Here is a 5,959-nt window from a genome sequence, read left to right on the forward strand (position 1 = left end):
TAATATTCAAGCAACAGTTTTACGTTAAGTCAGAATTTCTGCTCTACTCTTTGTCTGTGTGATCATGTGGGTGCGTAATCACAGATCCAGGCACATGCATGGATAGACCACATGTGGTGCCTCCAGCACCTGCCCTTTTGGCCTCAGAATAGATAATGGTTTTTTAATTTCACTTTAAATTTTTAAAATTTCGCCCATGGCATCAATTCTCAATTAAATGTAGTGTTGTAATGCCCAACAAACCAACAACTGTATTTGAGTTCTAATTCTGCAACACTGCCCAAGCCCCAGATTTCCTAAATTTATTCAGGAAAAAAAGTAACTAGAGAAATTCTGTCAAGAGAACAGTTAGTATACTTGCCATTTACTGGTTATGTATTCTTTTATTGCTGCAAATTGTTCGGTAAAAGAAAAATTGTATTTACCATCAGATTTAATGTCTGGAATTCCATCCCAGTGCTGTGCTCAGTCCGTCATAAAAAAAAATGCACAAATAGGTTCAAATTAAGTACAAGTGGAATCTGAGATAGCATACCGTTTCAACATTTTTAAACATGTAGTGGCAACAATCCAGTTTTTTTCTGCCAGAGGACTGTCCTTCTGCGATGACGTTGACCTACTGGGATCTCCACGCAATGGGAACTTTTTGGGCTGCTTGAAGTTAAGTAATGGCTTTGATCCACTGCTATCAGAACATCTAGCCAAGTAAGGAAATAAAGGCAGGGGACATACAATGTACCTGTGGTCTACCATTTGTGATGAGTTAATTTGGTTGATGGCAGAAAAGGCCCTGCGTGCCACTGTAAAAGAAGCTACGGATGTCAAGTATTTCTCTATCGTTGTTGACTCAACACCCGATGTCACTCAGTCACTCAGTTGGCCTTAATAATTTCATATGTCCAGAAGAAGAGTGGGGAGCCTGTGGAGAGGTTTTTAGAATACATACCACTCAGTGCCAGGCCATGTATTTTATACCTGGGCCTACAGTGCTGTCCTACTACTGAACCACCTCATTATGACACCTCCTTAATGAACAATGCATACTGTCAAAATCAATGTAATTAACACAATGACAAGAACAAACTCACAAGAACCAGTCACATATATTTATATGACAACAAAGCAGGTAGAATAACATAAAACCTAAATAACACGATTCAACAGGCCTCTGCACATTCCAGCAAAACTGCGGCGCTAAAACACTCCACATACACTCAAGCGCCTCATTCAAATAGTATTCGCATCAGAGGGAACAATATTAACCATATCATAAAAACAACACAATAAATAAATTAACACAATAGTAACGCTACTGCAGATGTAAAAAAACCAAAGCAGTGCACTTACCAAAGCTGCTGTTCACTATTTAAAGACAAAGTATATCCTCCTTTCTTTGATTACAAAGAGTGTAATGCCACGGTTGTACAGTACATTGGTGCGGTTCAGTTCCAGCTGGAGGTCCTTCTTGATTGCCATAGACGCCAGTGATGACAGTCGAGCCTCCCCAGTTGTATTTCTTGAATACGTTTTAATGCGTTTGAGGGCTGAAAATGTCCGCTCAACAGAGGCAGTAGATATTGGGATTGTCACCACTCAACATTCGCGCTAGCCCACTGACCAATCAAGCCACACGTTAATGCTGACGTACTTGTAGGTCAGCTAGAAGGCTCTGATATGTCAAAGAATACGCCCAACCTGTTCAACAAAAAATCTGATTGGTTGAAGACTATGACAATCAACAATATCATCCCCATTTACTTAAACTGCAAAGGGATTCACATGTAATTCTGAAGGCTGGGGTAAGGCATAATTATTGTTCACAAAGGGACTGAGGCAAAACAGGGATTAGTGCCTGGACCGGAGAAATCGGAAAACTGGACAGGAAGAAAAACAACAACAACAAAAAACAAGCAATAGTCAAAAAACACAATTCTCAAGACAGGAAGTAAAGTTGGCCTGAGCACAATATCGGAAGGTAAAAGGGCCGTCTGGCGATGAGTGGAAAACTGATCCAGACTTTCATGTAGCGGAGAACGTAGGTGGCGTGATTGCAGTTGAGTGGCAGCAGCTGACCAAGAAACCACGCCCAGCTGCAGACAACACAAACAGCAGCGTACAAACACAAAAAGAGAGTATAATGGGCAAAGGGGAGACTAGGACCATGACAACCATGTTCACATGCATTTACGGAATGGGTGTAAGGAAGGGGTAAATACACTAAGATTGTTATTCACGTCGGCGGTAATGACACCCGATTACGCCACTCGGAGGTCACTAAAGTTAATGTGGAGTCGGTGTACATACGCAAAAACAATGTTGGACTCCGTAGTTTTCTCTGGCCCCCTCCCAAACCTGACCAATGATGAAATGTAAAGCGGCATGTCATCATTCCGCCGCTGGCTGTCGAGGTGGTGTCCAGCAAACAATGTGGGCTTTGTAGATCATTGGCAGACTTTCTGGGGAAAACCTGGTCTGCTTAGGTGTGATGGCATTCATCCCACTTTGGATTGAGCGGATCTCATTTCTACAAATCTGATCCAGTTTCTTAGTGGACCTAATCCATGACAACCCAGAGTTCAGACCAGGAAGCAGAGTTGCAGTCTTACACACTTCTCTGCGCTTCCATTAGAGCAGTTACCCACCCAAAACCCGATAGAGACTGTGTCTGCCCCACGGCCACTTAGATTAATTAAAACAAAAGTAAAAGTTGAGGAGTTAAACAAAATAACCTAATAAAAGTACAACACCAACGCAACAGTGCAATAAAATAGGAGAATTTAATGTGGACTAAAGCTGTATTCGTAAATGATTTAATTTCAGATAATCACATTGATTTATTTTGTCTTACTGAAACCTGGCTGTGTACTGAAGAATATGTCAGCCTAAATGAATCAACTCCTCCAAGTAATATTAATACTCACATTCCTCGAGGCACCGCCCGAGGAGGTGGAGTAGCAGCCATTTTTGACTCAAGCCTATTATTAAACCCTAAACCTAAACTAAATTATAACTCATTTGAAATTCTGGTTCTTAGTCTTTCACACCCAACCTTGAAAACAATACAGCCAATTCTATTTGTTATAGTGTACCGGGCCCCAGATCCATATTCTGAATTCCTACTGAAATTTTCAGAGTTCTTATCAAGTTAGTCCTTAAAACAGATAAAGTAATTTTTGTAGGTGACTTTAATATTCATGTGGATGTCGATAATGATAACCTTAGTACTGCTTTTATCTCATTATTAAATTTGATTGGCTTCTGTCAGAGTGTACAGAAACCCACTCACTGTTTTAACCACACCCTCAACCTTGTTCTGGCATATGGCATTAAAATAGAACATTTAATAGTCTTTATACAGAACCCTCTTTTATTGGACCATTATCTAATAACTTTTGAATTTCTACTACTGGAGTGTACGCCATCAGGCAAACGTTTCTACACTAGATGTCTATCTGATAGTGCTTTAGCTGAATTTGAAGAAGCGATTCCATTTGTATTTAATTCAATATCATGTCTAAATATAACAGAGGACTCCTGTGCTAACTTTAGTCCATCTGAGATTGATCATCTTGTCGATAGCGCTACAGGCTCACTGAGACTGACTTTAGACTCTATTGCCCCTCTAAAAAATAAGATATTAAAACAAAGGAAGTTTGCTCCTTGGTATAACTCTCAAACCCGCAAATTAAAGCAAACATGGCGAAAACTTGAAAGGATATGCCGTTCCACCAATTTGGAAGAATCTCGGTTAGTTTGGCGAGACAGTCTTTAAACATATAAGAAGGCCCTCCGAAATGCCAGAGCAGCCTATTACTCATCATTAATAGAGAAAAATAAGAGCAGCCCCAGGTTTCTCTTCAGCACTGTAGCCAGAGAGTCACAACTCTGTTGAGCCGTGTATTCCTATAGACCTCAGTTGTAATGACTTCATGAACTTCTTCAATGATGACATTCTTACTGTTAGAGAGAAAATTTATAATCTTCTGCCCTCAGCCAGTACCAATCTATCCTCAAATAGAGTAACCTTGGAAACAGCTGTAAACCATATATATTTAGATGGCTTTACTCCCATCGACCATGACCAATTGACTTCAACAATTTCTACGTCTAAACCTTCTACCTGTCTTTTAGACCCCATCCCGACTAGGCTGCCTAAAAAACTTTTACCGTTAGGAAGCACATCTTCACTAGATATTATCAACCTGTCTTTACTAACAGGCCATGTACCGCAGTCTTTCAAAGTAGCTGTAAATAAACCTCTTCTTAAGAAACCCAATCAGAGGTGGCTCATGGGGGTAGAGAGGGTCGTCCGTTAACCACAAGGTTGGCGGGTCGATCCTTGGCTGCTACGTGTCCTGTGGCTACGTGTCCCTGAGCAAGACACTGAAGGTCAAGTTTTAAGTTTAGACCTATCTCTAACCTTCCCTTCCTCTCTAAGATCCTTGAGAAAGCAGACACAAATCAGTTGTGTGACATTCTACATAACAATAGTTTATTTGAGGGTTTTCAGTCAGGATTTAGAGTGCATCATAGCACAGAGACAGCACTGGTAAAAATTACGAATGACCATCTAATTGCATCAGACAAAGCACTTTTGACCATTACATCCTATTACAGAGACTAGAACATTTGATTGGCATTAAAGGAAATGCACTAAGCTGGTTTAAGTCTTATTTATCAGATCGATCTCAGTTTGTATATGTAAACAATGAAAGCTCGATGAACACCAACGTTTGTCATGGAGTTTCACAAAGTTCTGTGCTTGGACCAATTTTATTCACCTTATATATGCTTCCTTTAGGCAATATTATCAGAAAACATTTCATAAACTTTCATTGTTATGCAGATGATACTCAATTATATCTATCGATCAAGCCAGATGAAACCAACCAGCTCGCAAAACTTCAAGCCTGTCTTAAGGACATAAAAACCTGGATGACCTGCAACTTCTTGATGTTAAACTTAGACAAAACTAAAAGTTATTTTAAGAGGCCCAGAACACCTCCGAAATCAATCATCTAATGATATAGTTTCTCTAGATGGCATTGCCCTGGCATCCAGCAGCACCATCAATAATCTCAGAGTTATCTTTGATCAGAATATGTCCTTTAACTCCCAGATAAAAACAAATTTCAAGGACTGCCTTTTTTCACCTACGTAACATTCTGTCTCAAAGCGATGCAGAAACATTTGTCAATGCATTTGTTTCTAGACTAGATTACTGCAATTCCTTATCAGGCTGCTCTAATAAGTCTCTTAAATCTCTCCAGTTAATTTAGAATGCTGCAGCATGTGTATTAACAAAAACTAAGAAAAGAGATGATATCACTCCTGTATTAGCTTCTCAGCCCTGGCTCCCTGGAAAATCAAAAATAGAATTTAAAATTCTTCTTCTCACCTACAAAGCCCTAATTGGTCAGGCACCGTCATATCTTAAGGAGCTTATGGTACCATATTATCCTACTAGAGAGCTGTGCTCCCTAAATGCGGGTTTACTTGTGGTTCCTAGAGTCTTAAAAAGTAGGATGGGAGCCAGGAGCCTTCAGTTATCAAGCTCCTCTTCTGTGGAACCAGCTTCCCGTTTCAATCCAGGGGGGCAGACACACTCACCACATTTAAGAGCAGACTTAAGACTTTCTTTTTTTGATAACGCTTATAGTTAGGGATGGCTCAGGTTTGCCTTGGACCAGCCACTAGATACGCTGCTATAGGCCTAGACTGCCGGGAGAATTCCTAGGATACACGGAGCTCCTCTCTCCTCTTCTCTATCTCCTGTATGAATTCATGTTCCATTAACGCACATTACTGACTTTGCTTCTTCCTCGGAGTCTTTGTGCTTTCTCGCCTCACAGGTTTCTGTGGATCGTGGTTATATCTGGACCCTGGTTCTGCCTCCTGCCATGGCCGTGCTGACACCCACAGCTACTATCATTACTATTAGTATAGTCGCATTGCTTGC

General features: G+C 40.5%; 1 pseudogene; it reads left to right on the forward strand.

Annotated features, from left to right (window-relative positions):
• The first annotated feature begins 4,719 nt into the window (after positions 1-4,719).
• On the forward strand, positions 4,720-5,663 carry LOC137880848 (uncharacterized; annotated as a pseudogene).
• The last annotated feature ends 296 nt before the right edge of the window (positions 5,664-5,959 follow it).

This window comes from Cebidichthys violaceus, unplaced genomic scaffold (assembly GCF_023349555.1).
Source record: "Cebidichthys violaceus isolate CVI_PGR_0920_01 unplaced genomic scaffold, fCebVio1.0.p SCAF_3, whole genome shotgun sequence".
Taxonomy (NCBI): Eukaryota; Metazoa; Chordata; class Actinopteri; order Perciformes; family Stichaeidae; genus Cebidichthys; species Cebidichthys violaceus.